This window comes from Hydra vulgaris, chromosome 14 (assembly GCF_038396675.1).
Source record: "Hydra vulgaris chromosome 14, alternate assembly HydraT2T_AEP".
Lineage (NCBI taxonomy): Eukaryota > Metazoa > Cnidaria > Hydrozoa > Anthoathecata > Hydridae > Hydra > Hydra vulgaris.
The window spans coordinates 6,957,816-6,980,570 of NC_088933.1; the positions used below are offsets into that span (position 1 = coordinate 6,957,816).

At 27.6% G+C, this 22,755-nt stretch overlaps 1 long non-coding RNA gene across 2 annotated transcripts; it reads right to left on the reverse strand.

The window, feature by feature from the left end:
• Window positions 1–14,085: 14,085 nt before the first annotated feature.
• Window positions 14,086–18,613, reverse strand: LOC136090609 (uncharacterized). Of its 2 annotated transcripts, XR_010643562.1 has the most exons (5): window positions 17,612–18,073; window positions 16,543–17,218; window positions 16,149–16,342; window positions 15,746–15,817; window positions 14,086–14,240 (listed from the first exon to the last, which is right to left on the reverse strand). It is a non-coding gene; the product is annotated as an uncharacterized LOC136090609 (long non-coding RNA). The 2 variants fall into 2 exon arrangements; XR_010643561.1 differs by having other exon boundaries at window positions 16,543–18,613.
• Between the last annotated feature and the right edge of the window lie 4,142 nt (window positions 18,614–22,755).

The following is a 22,755-nucleotide window of genomic DNA, read 5'->3' on the forward strand; positions in this document are numbered from 1 at the left end:
ACTTTTTTCAATTTTTGTTTCCTAAACCGTTTGACAAATGAATGAATGGGCATTAAGACAAAATAAAAATTGCAATGCAATTGAATGCAAACATTGCAATGCAATTGAATGCAAAACATTGCAATGCAATTGGAAAAGTGAAATGCGGAGAGTTATAAGTTAGAACATGACGTTTTAATTAAAGAACAGAAAGTAAAAAAACTTTTAAAACTATACAGTTTTAAGAATAGCTAAGTTTAAATATGGAAATATACATAAAACAAAAGCATATGAAAAAATCGAAAACTTATTATATTAAAAAAGCTAGATAGTTTTTCATTTTTAATGTTTTCAGCTTTGCCTGTCGGACAGAGGACAAAAAATAAAAAAGGAGGACATGTAGCCTACATATATATATATATATATATATATATATATATATATATATATATATATATATATATATATATATATATATATATATATATATATATATATATATATATATATATATATATATATATATATATATATATATATATATATATATATATATATATATATATATATATATATATATATATATATATATATATAACACAGCCTTTTCTATTTGCCTGAAAAAATTTACTCGAATGCTTAATACATATCCATATAATCCATTTTTATAGGTATTATGCCCCCCCCCCCCAAAAAAAAAAAAAGTTGCTTGTATTTACTGAAACATTTAAAACTTCCTCTTTTGTTTTCTGAAACAAATAATAAGTGTAGGAATAGGCATATACTTTTTTTATTTATTAATAATGTAGAATTGTATAGAAAATTTGTTAAAAAAGTCTATGTTTATATCGGCTATAACATAACTGCAAATAATATTCAAAACCTTGTGAATATAGCCAAAAAATTAGCTGTCAACAACAAAAGATATTAGATAAAAAGATAATCAGACAATCATTACAGCTTATCCTTTGTGGTAATGTTTATACTCTCTCGTGTTCTTCAGTTACAATATTGTCAGAGTGCATCAATGTATTATTTCATATTAGAAGTGAACCTTAAGCCACTACAAGCAAAACTTAAAACTTGGAAAATAGGCCAACTTTAGGAGAAAAATTTATTTCTGAGAAAAAAATATTCTACGTTTTCTGACCATTGGAACAGTAAAATGCAGTACTTTACAGTTAGTTTTGCAGCATTTTGTAACGCAACTGCTATAAAACAATTGTGTGTGCTTAGATGACAAAGATGACAAATTTATATGTCTCAATTGAGAGTACAAGTTTTTATCATGTCACTGGTATCCAAGTAGTAAAGGATATTTTGACAACAATTAACATTTGCAAATCAAATCCAGCTCTACTGTTTTGAATAGTGAAGAATTAATGGGTATGTTTAGTGAAGCTAAAGGAAAATTCCCTTATCAAAAAAAATAAGACAATAAACTATCTAGAAAATATAAAACTAATATACTGAAAAATGTAGTTAAGTGGTATTAATGCAGCTTATAAAAAAAAAAAATTGACCAAATCATATTGAATTACGAGCAGAAATTTCAAAATGCTGAAGACAAAAAATAGATGAAAAATAAAAACAAATGCTAGAGAGAGCACTATGTGTACTATCTTTTAATGAAATAAAAATTTATTTAAATACTTGTCTAACAAGCAACTTGCTAGCTTAAATGAAAAAAAGTCGGAAAAAATTGTAGTGAGAGAACCCTGCCATGAACGGTTTGATACAGCTAATAACGAGTCTGTAATGTGTGATGGGCAAGTAGTAAAAAAAAATAAAAGAAAAGAAGACAGAATTTTAACTATTTTTTAATGGAAAATTAAAGAAACAGATTCAGAAGTTGTTGGCTATTGAATGAAAAAGTTCTATCTTGCAACTGATGTTATATCAGGAAAGTTAATATTTTCATAAACTGATTAAATGGTTTTAAAAGTGTACATATGATAGACTGGAATAATATCAGTTTTGCGATATGAGATATATTTATATATTGATAAATTTATATAAAAAAAGCTAAATGTTATGTAAATGTATATTATTTACATATATATAAATAATGCACCGCAAGTGGTGTGACTTGCAAAAAAGGTACAGCAATTGGTGTGACTTGCAAAAAGTACCTGCAAGTGGTGTGACTTGCAAAAAGTACCTGCAAGTGGTGTGACTTGCAAAAAGGTACCAAGTCCACTTTAGCCTGTATATGTCAAAAATAAAAAATCTTTGAGACACTTTTTAAGATGCACATACATGGACTGAAAAATATATATTCATTAAAATATTTAACTGAATTTAAATAAATTTCAATTATGACGACAATAAAAATCGGTTTGCGTAGTTGAAAATTGATTTTTCAATGGTGGGGTGAACTTTTTTCAAAATACATGCAAATAATAGTTCATTTCGTGCTTTTTAGGTAATAGTTCATCAAACTACAGTACAGGAGTATGGGGTTGAAAAAAAAGTCATAACCTGTTATTTACATTGACTTAACAATAAATACATAGTTACTAGTTATGAATTTTTTTTTTTTTTTTATTATTATTATTATTAGGTGCTCCAAGAAGTCCTAACGGTCTTGTCACAGAGCACCGCGGAAGTGCGTTTAACCAGGAAGTTCACGCCTCCTTCCATACCGCAACGCGAAAATATGCCCAAAGCTCGTTTCGAACCTGGATCTCCTGCTTATAAAGCAAGCGTTCTAACCACTGCGCCACGGCCGCACAGAATTAGTTTTTAACGGTGAATTAGTTTTTAACGGTGGGTAAAATGGCTACTTAATATCCTTACTTTCTATTCATATTATTTGCAATGTCAGTCTGGATATACGCAACAAAACGTAAAAATCCAATTACAAAAGAGGTGGAAGAACAGTGACTTTTGGCGACTTCTTTGCACAAAAGAAGCTTCAAAATATTTTTTCTGATTTGGCTACGGATGGCATTTCAGTTCGAGCTACCAGAAATAATTTCGATATTCAGAAAAAATTCGATAACCAGAAATAAATACACTTGCCAGTCAATTGCTCGAGTTGGATTTAAACTCCCCGCTAACAAAAGTGATGTAATGAAACTTTGCACCAAGATTTAGATGAAAAGCAAAAAAAAAAAGATTGACACTATAAAATTAAAAGTAGCTAATAAAGTGAAGTTTAGCATGACTGTCGGTGAGGTTACTACTTTAAGAGGACAAAGATATTTTGGAGTTAATATTCGTGGTAAAACGTATAAAACAGGATTAATTCGAATTTTGGGTTTATGCAGTGCGCTTGATATGGTTGAAATAATGAAACAACATCTAAATGTGTTTGGAACATCGATAAAAAAGATTTGGTTGCGTCTACTCAGGATGGAGCATCTGTAAACAAGAAGTAAATCTGTAAACAAGAATAGTTCCTATATTCGTAATTTTGATGCTATTGGTCAATTTTGTCTTATTCGTGATATACATCTTGGAGTATGTGACACACTTTATACGAAAAAACAATTGAAAATTTAAGCAACCCCTATGATGACGATAACAATGAAAAATGATTCTTTTGATGAAGGCACTAATTTTGAATTTATAAATAATGATTGCGAAGATTATATTGACTACAAATATATACTTAAGAACTCACTCAAACAGATAAAATACATCAAACTGTCAAGTTTTTGAAATCAAATTTTTAAATTAAAAGTCAAGGCTCTACTTGGAAAAGAAATTGAGCTTCATCTTGATGTAAAAACTCGTTGAAACACAATACCAATAATGCTTGAGCCATTGATAAAGACAGAGACGGCAATTCGAGAAACTTTATTAGAATTTAAGGCAGATATAAGTTTAGCAAAACTTATATCTGCCTTATTTTTCTTCGAGAAACTTTATTAGAAGCTAAAGCAGATATAATGTAGACTTCGATGTCTTGAAAGGTTTACTAGAGGCAATGAAACCCATTAAACTTGCTATAGAGAATCTTAGTAGAGAAGATGCAACTCTGTTGCGCGCTGAAACGATTTTAGAATTTATATTTGAGAAACTTTCTTTAGTCAGCAGTGAAATTAGCAAAAAATTGATGGATAATTTGAGAATTAGAGTCGATGAACGGCTGAATGCAGATGTCATGAATTTATTACGCTGTCTAAAGAACTCTACAATAACCCCATCCAGAGATACAATAACTTCGACTTTTTGGTGTTCATGAAGTTTATATTATTGAAACAACTTCCAGTAATCCATCAGATAAAATTTTAATTTTAGAAGAGGAACTGAATGTGTTGCTGACGAAAAATGAATCACCAATAGTGATTTTTAACCACCTGAAATTGTCCTGGACAGAACAATTTCAGGTGGTTAAAAGGGTTAAAAGCTGAATTTACTCTTTTTAAGAATACAGGCCAGCGAACAGAAAACTTACAAAAGCTTTATGATGCGTTATTAACAATTAAGCCCACATCTACGGATGTTGAAAGAGTATTCTCCGTGAGTGCCAACTTTTGTATAAAAAGAAGATCACGACTTCCAGATAAGTCATTATCAGCTCTTGTATTTTTGAAATACTATTATAAAATGTAAAGTTTATGTTAGGATATATATTATTGGAAAAAATTTTACTTTTGCCTGCTTAACACAAGGAGGGAAGGTGAGGGTAATAAAGGAAGGAGGGGGGGGGGTAATGGGATGCGAATTTCAAAAACAGTAAAACAGCTGTTAACTCCTGTTTTTTAAAATTATAAAACAGTAAAACAGCTGTTTTTGAAAAATCACTATTTTTTACAGAAACCCTAGACTTGACTTTAAAGCTCTTGATTGGGCTTTATTTTTTTTTATTTATGCGGATTCAAAATTTAAGAACTCGAATAATTTATAAGTCACCTTGACTACGTCGAGCAAATATATTTTAGAGTTGCGCGATAGTTGTCTCAGCTGTCTCTACGACAAACATGGTCGATTGGTCACACACGACCCTAAAACAATTTTTAGACAAAATTTTGCTCTTAAAGTGCTCTAAGTTTTGTGGTTATTAAGGTGCTCCAAGAAGTCCTTACGGCCTTACTACAGAGTACCGCGGAAAAGAATTCTTTAATTAGAAGTTCACGCCTCCTATCGTACTAGTCACTTGTCTAGCCAATCCCAACATTGAACCTTGGACCTCTTGATGCTGAGTCAGAACTCTAACCACTGCGTCGCGCCTTATGACGTTACATATTTTTAAATGCAAAACAAATGCGCACCGAGTTATTGAAATTTTAACTCTTCAATACATATGAAAATCAAAAATATTTTCATTTTTCATAACTAAAAAGTTTAATAACAATAATGATAATAATAAAATAACTTTACCACTGCACAGTGGGCCAGATTTCACTTTTACTGGACAAAATTCATAACTAATTTAATATTAGGGCTATATTGACTAAAATTAGGATGAGTAATAATATGATGTCTGCGCTTCTTATGAAGGTGTTATTTTTTAAATTCGTTGCTATGCATATTAAATTTCGGATAGCAAAAATCTAGTTTTGGTATTTCCAGAAATTTTTACGAGTGCTATATAGCACTCGTAAAAATATCTGCAAATACCAAAACTAGATTTTTGCTATTCGAAATTTAGTATGCATAGCAACGAATTAAAAAAATAACACCTTCATAAGAAGCGCAGACATCATATTATTACTCATCCTAATTTTAGTCAATATAGCCCTATATAATAAAATTTGGTAAACATATGTTTACCAAATTTTATATAAGTACCAATATGAGGTCGCGCTTTTTAAAAACGTGAATATATTTTTTATTTAGTTGCTATGGATATAGCAACTAAATAAAAAATAATTTTGCTTAGCAGCAACTAACTTTTATTAGTTGCATATGTTTTATTTGCACTATGTACACTATTTAGCACCTGTTTTATTATGAGACCCTTGCTCGTGAAAAGCAAAACTTATTTAAGTTTAATATGATTACACGTTGCTAGATAAACTTGTTTTCCTGTAGAACAAAATTGTATTCTAATTTAATTAATTAGTTTTTCTAATTAACAGATTTTACGAGCGTCTACAGAATGTTTAAAATTTGTATGTTTATATTGTTCTCATGCATTCACAATCATCAAAAATCTTTGACAATGTAATCTATAAGTAGTACAAGCTTAGCAAACAATAATTCACAAGAATTTGAAGTTGACAAAGTTGCAACTTTTCTTTGTTTTTAATGATGATTCTTGAAATGATAATGTAGGTCTGCCGAGTTGTTTATTTTTACTATCCTTCATTAATGTGGTATTAAGATCATTTTCAAGCCAAGCTGAATTCTTTATAATAAACCTTGCACCGGTTAGTTTACTTTGAATCCATCTCTTAACATAATCAAAATAAATAAACGAAAGACTGTTGAGTCAAATAAATTAGTGAATTTTGCTTCTTGTGACACTCATGAAGCCTTAATAAAAACAGCATTTCAACATCTAAAATGAATAGCCACAATCAAAGCAACCAAAATAAATTATTAAATCAATTTGGTTTGACAAGCGCTAAAAAAATAAGAACAAAATTTAAATTAGGATATATATATATATATATATATATATATATATATATATATATATATATATATATATATATATATATATATATTATTGTTCAGTAATACGTTTTGTATGACTAATACCGTATTATATGTTTTCCACGTTTTTTAAAATTTTGTGCAAATAAAAATTTTTGAGCGCAATTACAGATTTTTTGTTAGGTAAAAGAGTTCAAACGTAAAAGAAAACCTAAGTGGCGCCTAGTGGCAGCCAGATTTATGAAATTATTAAAGCAAACATATATAAGCTTTAAAATATCTGAGTATAAAAGCAAGATGTAGCAATAAAAAAATATATTGTCAATTAAAAGCAAAAGTTAGACATTAAAATATTACAAATTAAGCATATTTAAATTTGCTATAAATATGTTAATTACATACCAATTTTAGTCTAACAACTTTTAAAATCTAGATAATATATAGAGTAATAATATAATATTTTAAAAAGTGCAATATTTTATGTAAATTTTATTTATTTCCATCGATTTTTTAAACAACATTTTTCTCTTTATAATTTTTTTTTTCTAGTTTACATTTGCGTCTACTTCAACCACAGCATTAGTATATTCATTAAAACTTTAAGTGTATATAAACGGTTTTAAATTGTTTTATAATGTCTTTATATAGGTTCGACACCATTTAGGCATCAAAATTCTGATTTTGGTTTTTATACTTTTGTCCAGTCACTGGCCCACTGTGCACTGATCGAAATGTATTAACACACTGTAATATTTACAAGCGCAATGTATCAGCTTGAGCAGGACTCAAAAGTCAACAAATAGATCTTATTCTTATAAGAAGCGCATAACTGTTATGAAAAATTGAAAATTGATGACTAAAGTTTAATTAATGAGACTAAAAAAACAAAATAGAGCTCCCCGTCGTTATCCAAGAAAAATTATCAAAAAAAAAAAAAAATGTGTTTAACCAATTAACCGCGCCCATCGGTGGGTTATTCCTGATACACCAAACCTGTAAACGTTACAAGTGAACATTTGTTATTTTCTTATATGAGTATGTATAGTCAAGTCAAATTACCTATGTCTAATTATGTCTAATTATGTCTAATTATGCAATGGTTATTTACGTGGATTTTTTTGGTTAAATTCATTTTTCGGTAATATAGTACTTTTACAAAACCTTTTAAGTTTTAATCTTTGGTTGTTTATAAATATTTGAAAAGTATTTATTTTTGTGTTAAAAAGTTTAAAATTGTTTATAAAACTAAAACTTTTTAACTTGTGCTAAAAGGTTTAAATTTGTTTATAAAACTAAAAAAAAATTATTAAGAAACCTTTGAAAAAGGGTTCTCTCAGATAACCCTTTTGCGAAACCTTTTTTTTTTTACGGTGTAAGAAAAAAAGGTTTCGCAAAAGTTTTTTTTTTTGTACAGTGTATGCGGAAACCCGTATTTTACAGAACCAATTTTTGTACGAAAAGTCTGTGCCACGATTTTAAAAGTTAGCTATTCGCCAGTGATGTAGTAACGCGTTTTTTACTCTTATTTTTAAAAGGTTTATACTAATTTATACCTTTTTGAAAACTAGAATAGTTTCACTTTCTTATTGTGTAGTTTTCGATTATATATAGAACGTTAGAAATGAATTTCTTCATTGCAGCAAACATTGAAGTTGTACATCGAAATTGAAAGCTCATTAATTCTATACACTTCGTTATCTTAAGTTATCTTTTATGCGCCAAATTTTATTGAAAAATTTCCATGCAAACTATGTCTTTATTTGCAAACACTTTCAGGGTCGGAGAGGCATTAAGGGGCCCGGGGGAAGACATAATAGGTAGCAAAAAATTTAGCAAAAATACTTTAAACCCTTAATAACATAATTTTTTTCTTAAAAAGGTATTGGAAAATAAAAATTTATACATATTTACAATAATTAGTAATTATTAATTTGTACTTTTTAGTATTTTATTTGCGTATCTTGATTTATAGAGAGGCCCAGGACCTTTAGACATAGCAGAGCCCAGGAGAAAATACCCCTTAACCTTCCTCGCCAGTCCAAACCTGCACACTTTTGCTGCCAATTTTTGAATATCCATTTTATTTCCATAAATTTTCTTAAATCATTCCCGGAAGGTATTGGTAGATGTAAAAAGTTTTTGCATATGCTAATAAATTTTATAAAGTTTATTTACTAATGTAATAATATGACTCTAATATTACATTAGTATAAGACTCATATTATATGAGTTGACTCATATTATATGAGTTGACTCATATTATATGAGTTGACTCATATAATATGAGTTGACTCATATTATATGAGTTGACTCATATAATATGAGTTGACTCATATTATATGAGTTGACTCATATTATATGAGTTGACTCATATTATATGAGTTGACTCATATTATATGAGTTGATTCAGATAAAATGACTTTGCATGTTAAGTAATCAACAAAACTTTCAAAAACCGAAAGTTTTATTAAAACGGTGATTTTTAATTAACATTTTAAATTAAACGGTGTAAAACGGTGCACAGTGGGCCGAATATTAGACATGGTGGACAAAATTATTTTGATCTTTTTTTTTTTACTAAAACCCTTTATATGTCCAAAGAATCCCTTTTTATTAAGATATATTTACTTTTATTGTAAATTTTTGTTAAATAGTTGCCAATACTAAAAGTTATTTAACAAACTTTATAAAACTTTAAAAACGCGGATTTAAATTTTTTTAATTTCAAATCATATCACTTCTTAAAATCGTGGAACTGAATGACAAACTCTTCTGGTGGAATAAACTTAAAATAAAAATTGATGCAACAAACTTTAAAAATAAAAATGCGCACTTACTTCGGAAAAAATGAAAATTTGTCTGTTGATTTGAAACTCTATTATCGATATTATTATATAATAGATTTGAAATATATAAATAAATATATAGGAATAAATAAAAAATATAAATGAGTATGTAGATTTCAAACTCTATTATTGATATTATTACATGTTCACGACGTTTTGAGTAAGTCTGTAGATTATTTATCATCTCTATATATAATAATGTATTATTTTTATTTTTAATATATTGGCCGCAGATTCTGGGCGAATGATGTTACATATATTAATGATATGTTTTTATTATTATAAAGTCTACTGAGTTTTAAAGGTACTATACAAATAATCAACAGGCACTCTTCATTCGTCACTATTTTCATTTTAACTTACCTGTTTATAAACACTCTATCCTGTAGCACCATCAAACCAGCCTTGCATATAAACGTTAGTTTAGTTAGTTCCTTAGCATTATGATTAGCACAGTAGTTTATATATCACATAGCTTTTTAAGAGTGTGTTTTAGAAGATTTTTTAGCAATATTTGTACTGACTAGCCATCTATTTGAATATTCTTGGGATAGCATTTAGCTTTTGAAGATCTTATACCATTATATAAAGGATATGTGGCAGCCTTTTTTTTCAGCACCATTTCTTAGAAGTTGGTATGTTTATATTTTATATCACCATTAATAGTTAATGATATAGTTTCATCAGGTGAATATATCTAAGCAGGTTTAATGGGGTTCTTATTTCAAATTTCAGAAATTTTTGTGCCAGTTTCGTACTTAAACTCACTTCTTAGTTTCAATTTTATTGCATGAAGTAATTTATGGCTAAATAAAATATTACTAACATTCTTAGGCTTATTCTTCTTGTTCTGTTACAAGCTTTTTCAAAAGAGCCACATGGTTTCCCAACTTTATTAACTGATGATGTAAGCAGGGACGCCCAAAGCATTTTTTGGTCTTTGAGATAGTAAACTTCCAGACTTGGAGCAAACTCCAAACATTTATATGTTTATACTTATGTCAAATAAAGATGCTTTGCAAAAAATTGCGATGATTGGAGCTTGGGAACAAAAAAAACCCCAAAATTTAGCCCAATCTGCCCCAAACGTGAGAGCAACAAGTTGATGAAATATTTTTTGTATTTTTTTTAACTAGACTTATAATCATCGATAAATTTTAAATTTCATAGTAAAATATTTTAGCGTTCAAAAATTATGACCATATAAAGTTTAAACCCCCTCTTTTTGAGGGGATTGCAAATTTTATATTGTCATAATTTTTGAACTCTGAGAGATAATACTATGAAATGTCAAATTTATCGATGAATATAAGTCTAGTTGAAAATAATACAAAAAATATTTCATCAACTTATTGCTCTCACGTTTGGGGCAGGTGGGGCTAATTTTTTGGGGCTTTTTTGTTCCCAAGCTCCAATCATCGCAATTTTTTGCAAAGCATCCTTATTTGACATAAGTATAAACATATAAATGTTTAGAGTTTGCTTCATGTCTGGAAGTTTGCTATCTCAAAGACCAAAAAATGCTTTGGGCGCCCCTACATGTAACATTTAATTTACCGTAGGTGTATTGAAAATCTTAAGCTAGCCAATTTTCATTACTTCTCTCAAAATGAGTATTATCAATGTTTACAGCTATTAACTTTTTACATTATAATTTAATGAAGTTTTTACTCAGAATCCTCTAGTTTAATATCAAGAACCTAGAACAGTTAATATCAATGAAAAGAATGGTATATCATTAGGAACTAGTTTATTTTGCTGTAAAAGTCCGTAAATGTCACCAATTTTTATTTTATTACTAAACAAACAAAAAAAAAACTGTTAGGTAAACAGTGCAATTTGTATTGAATTAAATAACATACAAAACAACATGTATTTTTGTTTACAAAAAATAAAAGTTGATTTCAAGCAAACAACATAAGTTACAATTCATTGTTTTAAAATGTTAAAGAAACCCAAAAGGGGAAGTTAGGGGCAATGTATTTATTTCAAATGGGTTGTATACATATTACATTTACTAGTTCAAGTATTTAATATAGGTTCTCGTAGGTTCCCTAAATTATATGACACTTTTGTAGAAAATAAAAGTAATAAATGTTAAAAATTCACCTCGTTATTTTAAAGCCAGATTATAAGTGTATTATAAAGACTGATCTTTACTTTAGATTTTTTTCGAAAAACTTTACGGTTAAATATTTTAAATATATAAATTAATTTCGTAAGCTTATAAAATTTTAAAAGTTACTGTTTATTATGACTATGTATAAAAAAAAAAAGTTTCACGCTTTTTTAAAAAAAAAAAGTTTTTCATTATACATCACACCGCAGCTGATTTTTGTGGCTTTAAAAGATACTATTATACTCAAAACAATTTTCAAAACTTTAAATTAGAGTATTACAAATATGTTTTAACATATGGTTTTGAATATAATAAATACCTATTTTTTAGGTTTTGTCCACCACCTGGCCCATTGTGCGGTGTAAAGCTGTTTTACATCTTTTTACAAAATTATAGTTTCAGTTTTACACCGTTTTACAAAACGGTGTTTTTCATAAAACTGTGTAAACTTTACCGGTTACACGGTGTAAAACAGTTTACACTGTAAAGCTGCTTACAAAACGGTGTTTCACAAAACAGTGCTAAACTGTTTTAAACCTTTTTAATAAGCAGCCTAATATAAAAGCGTGTCAATATTAGATGGTGTAGAGTTGTTTTAAATCTTTTTTTACAAAAGTGGGCAACAGTTATACACTAATATTCCTAAAAGTATAATTGTTAAACCTGATACAACACTATCATCATATACATTATGATACAATATTAATAAACTTATTAATAAACGTTGTTAGACGCATTTTAGTGTTTAACGTTTTATTGTCGTAATAAGACATTTGCCCAATATATATTGCATGCAATATAATACAATGTTAATAAACACTTTTTTAACGACGTGCATTTTGCGTATTATAGGTAGTTTGCACGTAGCTAAAATAGCGTTCAATTAACTTAAACTGAATTTCTTTGGCCAAATAAATTGTTTGATTTACATGAATAAAGTTTGTAAAAAATTAAATTAAAATGCCTGCTTTTTTTATACGCATATTTACATCTAATATTCCTAAAAGTATAATTGTTAAACCTGATACAACACTATCGACGTAATATATTTTGTAGTTTACAGGGAATTAATCTCTATATATAGTTTGGGTATAAAAGGGTGTAAAGATATAATTGCCAGCATGCTTTATCAAATTTTTAACATATACTAAACACTGATAAATATTACCATATATTTTGTTAAATAATATATTACTCTGTTGAGTACAATTTTCCAGATCAATAAATTTTCCTAAAAATTAAATTACTAGTATTGTTAGTAACAAATATTTAAATGAAATTATAAATATATGTAAAGTATTTAAAAGTACTTTTACATTTATAATATCCAAGTTATAAGTTTCCTTTTTCTTTTACAGTTAATTTATTTTGTACTTTTTTATACTGTTACATTGAATGACAGGAAATGGTGTATTTGTGTTATTAATATTAATTTTTATGAATTTGTTCGGAGTGTTATTCAGGATCATACTTTTTTTTTTAATTTTTTTTATAGGTGCCCCAAGAAGTCCTTACGGTCTCATCACAGTGCAATGATGAGCATTTAATTGGAAGTTTACGCCTCCTTCCTAACCGATGTTGCAAAACTTGCCCAGAGGTGGGGTTTGAACCAAGGATCCTTTTTTTCTGAGGCAAGTGCGCTACTGCTGCGCCACGGCTGCTCTGAATAACATCAATAGACCGGATGAATAAAAAAAAGAAATTGTTTTTACTCAGTAATTGGTCAGCTTTACGTGAATAAAAATTTAAGGAATTTTGGTTAAACTTTTACTCACGTAAAGCTGAACAATTAATCCAAAAACGCTGAGTAAAAGCATTTACTTTTTATTATTCACCCGGCGTAATATCACATCCCCTCTCTCATATATAACTCCAATATACATTAATAAAATGAACTGCAGTTTCTCCTTTTCTTAGATCATCTTGAAGTTGATGTAGGATGTAGGATCATCATGAAACTGCAAATAGAAGAAAAAAATTAGATTTTTTGTGTGTGTTTCTAACTATATATATATATATATATATATATATATATATATATATATATATATATATATGAATATATATATATATATATATATATATATATATATATATATATATATATATATATATATATATATATGTATATCCCAGCCGGCAAACAACGTTGAACTTACGTTGAAACCTAACGTTGAATTTACGTTGATTTAACGCAAAAAAACGTTTCAATAACGTTGAATTTACGTTGAAAAAACGTTAAGAATGAGTTTTTTTAACGTTGATTTTAACAAACGTTTTTTAACAACCGGTTTAACGTTGTTAAACCGGCTCTTAAAAAACGTTTTGTAATCACAGAAACCGATGATAAAAACTGAGATCACCATCAAAACGTAGTATGTATGTCCAATAGTGCTGTTGCACTTCTCTATTACATTATTAAGGTATATTATGGATATTAAATCTACTCATAGTCTATACTTAGACTATTTAGAACTTTTTTAGTTTAGTTTAGTTAAAATAGTATTATTAAAGCAAGAGATAAAAGCTGTTTTATTAAAAAATATATTTAAATATTACATATATTTACATATAATTGAATAAGATCTACAAATAATTGAATATAATCTACATATAATTGAATAAAATCTATACAAATTTCTTCTCTTTTCCATCACCTTTTTGAAATGGAGCGAATTTTAGAAAATCAAACAATATTCCATTAACCGAGGTTTCTTTTGCTCCATTGAATACAATAGAAGAAGCTGTAAAAAAAAATATATATATTTAAGAAAATCAAGAAAGGAAAACTTGAAAAAAATATAATGAATGGAAAGGTGTTACAACTTAGAAAGGTATTCCATTTACAAAGCCATATAAATTAGTGTTTCTAAGTATATTTTTCCACCTTTGCCCTTCATATCCGTGGAGGCCATAAAATTTTTTCGAAAAAACTCTGAATTTTTAAAAGGTAATTTAACTGTTAGACAGAGCCATCCCGAAGTGGTCTCTCATGGGGAGGGGGGGGGGATTGTATGTATTTTTTGCCATCTAGAGACACACACACAAAAAAAAGGTCCTCAATATTTGCAATTAGCCAACTATAGTTCAAAACTTGCTAAATGTGTCAACTTGAATGCTTATGTGAGAGCTTTGGGGTGGTGGGACACCCCCTACACGGGCCCTGCTGTTAGATGATTATTAATAATCTTTCAAATATTTAATTTAAATGAAACAACCTTTTTTCAAAATAAATTAATAATCAAAATATTAAATTTTTCTAACATTGAAAAGTAAATAACGGGGTGGCCACATTAAATTTTCATAAGAAAATTAGGATTTTAGAGGAGATTTTGCACCTAATATAGAGGATTTTTTTGTTTTAACTTAGGTTTAACATCCATGTTTTTACACTTATGGGGCTTGGACAGAGGTCAATAATGTCATTTTTCATGTTAAATAGCATGCATTTGCTAAAGCAATTTTTAATAATCCCTTGCACTTTCAGGGGAAAATTTATATATATATATATATATAAATATATATATATATATATATATATATATATATATATATATATATATATATATATATATATATATATATGTATATATATATGTATATATATATATATATATATGTATATATATATATATATATATATATATATATATATATATATATATATATATATATATATATATATATATATATATATATATATATATATATATATATATATATTTAACACTGAGTTTCATCAATAATTGAAACTCAATAATTCATCAATTGATGAAACTCAGTGTTAAATATATATATATATATATTTAACACTGAGTTTCATCAATAAAGACTCATCAGAAATGATGAGTCTTTATTGATGAAACACAGTGTAAAATAAAAAAAAAATTTTGTTAAGTGATTTTCTACTAATACATAATTACTCTGTTCTTTTAAGAACATAGAGCACTCTATTTTGTAGAATACATTTAAAAGTTGTTTATGTATATATATATATATATATATATATATATATATATATATATATATATATATATATATATATATATATATATATATATATTCATATATATATCTATATATATATCTATATATATATATCTATATATATCTATATATATCTATATATATCTATATCTATATATATATATATATATATATATATATATATATATATATATATATATATATATATATATATATATATATATATATATATATATATATATACATTTATTTATTTATTTACCTATAGATTTGATCAATGAACAACTGGAGGTCAGGTGCATTGACACTTCATCTAAATCTTTGATAACTGAACCTGTAAAATATAATTACTAATTTATGGTATAAATTAGTAATTATATTTAATTATAAATTATAATTAAAATTGAAATTTATAAAATCCAATCTTATAAAGAAATTCTCTTTGTTCATGTTTTCTTTTTCGTAAATAGACATTCTCATTATAACATTTTTCTTTTGTATTTGTAAATTCAAATTTTTCACAATCCTGTTTGCTTTCTGCGGAATTGAAATAGTTATATGAATGGTTATATAAATAGTTATATATTTTGTATCAACAAAATAACTCTAACAACTCCTAAGAAAATTATCTAAAAAATAATAATTGTAATATATAGATGTAATACCCGAAGTGAATTTAGTTTTAACTTGTGGAAACTTAAGCCAATTCTTCTTAGTGCAGTCAATGCTTTTGTACCTGGAGGCCGATAAACAGTTTTATTACAAATCCAATTAAATGGAATTACACCTTCTTCTCCTTGTAAATCTTCATTCCAAACAGCTCCTTTCCACATATTTGATTTCGAAAATATTATATGAACTAATAAAAAACGAAGAAACCATAATATAAGTGTACTAACAGGCCTAGTTAAACTAGCTAAATCTTGACATTTTATAACCATGATACTTGCTAAACAATAATATTAGTAGACATTATTAGCAAAGATAAGATTTTCTTTATTTTATAAATTAATTATATTTTAAATTCATTTTTATGAATATATTTATTATTCTATTAACCTGCATAGTTCTGAATATATTATGTTTAAATAACTCAAGGCATCAAAGGAAAACAATGAAAGAATCCCAGGTTGCTAAAAAAAAATTAACTACATAAAAGTAATACGGAATATTGAACACAAATAGATAATATTCATTATTAATACAAAATATAATATAAAGTTTAATATAAAATATCACACAACAATAACTTAGTTTGATTGATAATATAAAAGTAACAAAAATTAAAAAAGAAAACATCTCAATAAATAATAAATTATCATTCAAACAATTTTAAAGACCAAATAATAACTTGTGACTTGATTTTTACACATCTTCATGTAATAAACATTAATATTAATACCAATTCTTAATACCACATCATTAGTATTTTTGCTTTTATCAAAAATAAAAATATTATATCAGTTAAGCTTTTCTTATTTTACTTAAAACATCAACTCAATCCTACATTTTTTCATAACTGAAATTATTTTTTGGTAATGTTGAATTAACACTGAAAACAAAATATTAGTAGACAACAAGAAATTATTTCTTTATTGAAATATATGCAAATATTTATAACAATCTAATTTCCTTTCTTTTCCGCCACCTTTTTGAAATGGAGCATATTTTAAGAAGTCAGACAAAATGCCATCAATTAAAGTTTCAGTCGCTTCATCGTTTTCAATAGAAGAAGCTGTAAATAAAAATAAAAAAAGTTTTATATATCTTATAAAGGTATACCTTTCATAGCACCATAGTCTGGTAAACTTCTATTAATATAAAAAGAAAAAAATAATCAGTCCTGATCTGAATAACAAGTAAACACCAGGAATAGCATCTGGTTGTGAAAATTGCATAACCGCACTCATAATGTATTATAATCATATTAATGAAAATGAAACTGTAGACATTTAACATTAATTGCCCTTAAACCATTGAAAGTATACTACCAAATAAGAAGCCATTGTTCTAATATATACAGTTATAAGTTTTTATAAGTTTTGACATAAAGCTGTAGACATAAAATTAAAAAAAGTTCTGAAACTAAATGATACAACTATTTAATAAAATACTTATTAAAACTCACTCATGATGATTGTATTTTTTTTCGTCATCTAATATCTTGTCCACTTCAACAAATTCAGCTACCGACAAAATAAAACTTATTTGGCTTATAAATTCACTATTATAATCAGGCTTTGTCACTGTGTTTTGGGATTTCTTATATCAGTAAGAAAATATAACACTCTCTTTTGAAACTCTATAACTTAAAATAGTTTTACAAAACAACTTTTGTTGAATATTTTTACAAAAAAAATAATTAATAACATACTGCCTTCAGCCATCGAGAACTTATCAACGTTATCTAATTTTGGTACTTTGTTTCCTTTTTTCTTATCCTCACTGAAAGATAAAAGAACTTTGCTTCAGGCTCCAAAATCAGTTACTGTCGAAAGCAAGTGTGGTGGTCAATACTGTTATTTTGGTCTTGAGACTGGTATACAAAAAGTTGTTTCTGCAGACAGCAGAAGGCTACTGCTATCAGTATAGCCAAAAGCTCGTTTACACATTCAAGTTAACATTTGTGCTATACTGCCATTTTCCCAGTTTATGATTAAAAGAAACATGGTTTTTTTTTATTTCTTTTGAGAGAAACACAGTATCATTGTCACTTTGAGACAAATAATCATAAAAAACTTTCATAATCGCTTTCCGAATTTTTGTCTTCTTTTTAACTTAACTGATATTTTGTGCAAATTTTGAATTGTCATTATTTTTTTCGACTTTCTCTTCTTCACTACTAGAAGATGATTCTGCCAGAGCTAGAACATTAGAGTGGCATTTTCGCCAGTTTCTTAAACAAGCCTATGTAAATTTTGAAAACTGCACGTCTGTAAAAAAAACATGATCCTTTACACATAAGAACATTTGATAAAAAGTAGAAAAAAACATTATTGCTGCCGAATTTGATTCGATTATTTTCGTTTTTAGCCTAAAATATGTCAAAAATAGAATTTTGTAGGAAGATCAAATAAGATTAGGATTTCTATATCAATAGCAAATATTTGTTATTAACAATATTTTTTTTCAGTAAAATAACTGTTTTGTTACTCATACTATTTCATCTTAAAAAAAAGGGCTATAAGAGCATTTTTTATTTGTATTGTAGCAAAACAACAAATAATTGCTACTTATTGCGATTTTTGACCACTTTAAAATCTTTGTTTTGCGTAGCCTCGCCTTAAAGATGAGAAATTTTATTTGAATTTGTTATATTTGTTTATTTGCATGTATTTATTTCGAATTATCTTCTTAACTAATTTTTATACACTGTTAGTTGCCGTAATCTATTTAAAATGAAGTTGAATGAAAACAACTTCATTTTAAATAAATTACATTTTCTTTTCATTACTACGAATGAATTTAAAAATTTTACATGATAAAATATAAACATTCTAAATTATAAACTTCTAAATTATAAACACATCACTGCCAGTAGAAAAATTAATAATTCTGTAGCATCTTATAAATCTCATATGCGTGATACCTGAAATTGTACTTTTTTAAAGTAAATGCAACTTTCATTTGCATTATTTTAAGAAAGGTTTTTCGATATTAAGGGATCTAATTGAAATTGCAAAAGGAAAGTTTCTCTAGTGAAGATTTCTTATCAAAGATTTCATCAAAGTGAAGCTGAAGATTTGAATAATAATAAAATGTACAACATCAGTTGTTGCCTTTTTTTAAAAATAAAGTTTTACAAAATGACCAAAGGAATAATTAAAAAAATATGATGACGGCATGTAAGCCAGAGAGTAGTTTTTATAAATTTGCGTTATGTATATATATATATATATATATATATATATATATATATATATATATATATATATATATATATATATATAATATATGTTTGTAAAAACTATAACAGACTGTACGTCAGAAACCGCTGCATTAGTTACTGAAAAAAGAATAAATGATGTATATATATAGAACTAACAGTCCTGTATATACATCATATAGATAACGCTAACTCCAGCAGTCTCAACCATAAACCTCACTGTACCGATACAACCAAGTTGATCGTTTATAACTAAGTTATAAACGGCTTCTGAAAGTGCACAACGTAACCATAGAATAGCATTAGTTAATGATAACATGATTCAGGCAAGCCATTCAGAGTAAAGCATTTACTGTATGATGCAAAAAAAGAGTACCGATGATTGCTTTAAAATAATATGTTGGATAACCGCAAGAGTTGAAGGTAATCAAATCGTGGCACTTTACTGTGATGCATGCATGGGATTTTTGAAATAAGATTCTAGTTTTATTCCTGAATTTATAAAGTTCTACCTCATATACCAAAAATCAAAGATCATGAAGAATCTAAATCATATAACCCTGCTGTCATCTCACTATTGAGTTGTACAACAGAGAAAGATATAAGCTCTTTAATCAACAAAAGTCTACTAGAAAAGCAGAAAGCGCAAGCATTGAAAAAAATTGAAGTATCCATTTTTTGTAGATATTTCTGAATCAGTCTTTTTTATTAGTAAGCAAGCTCTTCCATACAGAGGAAATCGGAATGAATCTCTCTACAGTTTGCATGATAAATCTATTGATCACGGGAACTTTTTGAAACTAATATTGCAGATAGCAAAGTTGGACGCTCCACTTAATAATCATGTAGAAACAACAAGTCAGTCAAGTCAAAAGAGGAAAGTATGTTTGAAACGCAGTAGAAAGGAAAGCTCATGAGGCTTGGTAACAATGTTGTCAAAGACCACTGTTAACTATATTCTTTATGTTATTTTAAACGTGATAAAGGATTATATAGATGGGAGAATTGGTGATCAGAAATTCAGTGTTCAAACGGATGGTAGTCAAGATACGTCGATGGTTGATCAGGAGACGATAATCATGCGGTATGTACATAGAGAGGATGTGAGAAAGGAATTTTTTGCTGTAAAAAAATTATGGACGCAACAGGTGCAGGACTATACCAACTATTAAAATCAGAGCTTGAACGTAATGGTTTAAAAATGGAAATAACTGTGGATGAATCCTTTGATGGAGCAGCAAACATGCGTGATTAATACCATGGAGTTCAATGTTACAAAAACAACTTTTTACCAAATGCCTTTGATGACATACCAGGAAATCTTCTTAATTGTTTCAGAGTAAAAGTTTTTTGCAGAGTAATTAATCAGATTGCCACTAACATAGGTGAACGTTTCTCGGTTAAAAGGGAAATCATTAGATGCACATGTTTAGATCCCAGATGTTTTAAAGAAATTGTTGAAAATGGTATTCTAGTAAACAGTCTTTCAAAAAATTCTCAGCTAACCAATCTTTGTTTTGAGATATTGCTGTCTTAATTGCATAGCTTTGCTATATTTATATTTGCTATATATATATTTGCTAGAAATTTTGATGGGCTCAAACAAATATTACGAGATGAATTTACAACAAGTTCTAGTGACGGGAGTTTAGAAGAATCGAACTTAGCCTCAGAGTTGGATATTTCAACAAAAGCTTCTGAAAATAAGAATGACAGAGATTTTCAGAAATTTGAACGTTGTGTAGGGTCTTGTAAAAAATGTTTAAAATGTTGCTTTTAGTATTTCATTTAAATCTTCCTTGAATGCAACCGCTTATTCAAATCTGTTTCTGGCTTACAAATATCTAATAACACTTTCATTCTCCCAAGTGAGATGTGAGCAGGCATTTAGTAAATTAAAAATTGTCAAAACTAGGCTGCGTTTCTCATTAGGTAACGACAAGCTTGAGAAAGTTATGTTAAGGTAGACTGAGAAGAACATTTTGGATTCAATTACAGTTGACGATAGCTACTTGTGTAAAGATTTGTTAGAGTTATCGAAGATGTTGCTTTTATAAATAATGTTAAGAGATTTTAATTATTTACATTATAAATACCAGTCACACCACACGGTTCTACTTTTAGTATTTTTTAATCTTAAGTGAGTTAAAGGAGGGGTTACTAATCATTTATCGTAATAAAATTCATCATGTTGTTAATACAATTATTATTGTTATTGTTATCACTATTATTATTATCATTGTCTACATAATTAACAAGTATTATGTATGACAGAATGAATTATATTGTAAGTCTAAACAGGGCCGGCGCGAGTAGGTGTCACGTGGGGGATGTCATTAAAATTTTTTCTGATAGAAAAAATAAAGGTCCTCGTTTTTTAAAAAATTTGCCGACTGACTGGTCTGAAAGGTCAACATTTGTCGACTGACTTGTCTAAAAGAGTCAAATTTGCCGACTAAATGAACAAAAATTCATTAATTAAGGTGGAGGAAGGGAGGACGGAAGGGGGGAGGGAAGGGGGCTTTATCCTAAATAAACTTTGAACTTTTGAAATGTACTATCATTTTATTTATACATATTCAAATTGAAAAAAATCATAATATTGATGAATGTGGTAACTTATAATAGCTAAAGACCCCTACCCCAACCCATTTTCTACTACTTACCCGCCCTTATAGCGCCCCACCCTCTTCCCTTCTCGGTAAGATTTCCAGCCCCAGCCCGCGCCTGAAGATTTGATAACATAGCTAGATGCTCAATGCTTGAAATTTGGAATAATTATTAATAAATATCCGTTCTATCTGGTTTTTGGCAGACATTGAAAACTTTTTTAGAAAAAGTATTTAGTGCATTTATATTTTTGTTTTTATTCGTTTTAAATGATTAACAAAATATTTTTTTAATGTCTGCGAAATTAAAAATACTTTAACTCGATGTAAATATGAATATCAAAAAATTATTCTCTGTACCTCTAGCTATGTTATTAAATATATTTTGAAATTTGACATGTTTAGCACTAAATTATTTTTTTTTGCGTGAATTTTTGATTATATTTTGAAGCTATGACGTAATTTACGTCACGTAACCTTAAATTTTTGTAATTAATAAAGGTTATCAGCCTTGTGAAATTCTTTTAATGGACTTTAATATTTTTTAAATACATCTTTCATATCTCTAATATTGCGTCGCGTTGGTTTGACAAGGTTCTAACTGAACCGCGAGTAGTTTTGAGTAAATCAATGTTAAAAATTGTTATGTTCCGTCCATCAAAAGTTATTAAAATCCATCGATAATATTTTTTACTCATGATAACATAAACATTTGCTATAAAGTATTACTATTTTTTATTAAAAAATGTTTCACTCTTCATAGAAAATTAAATACCC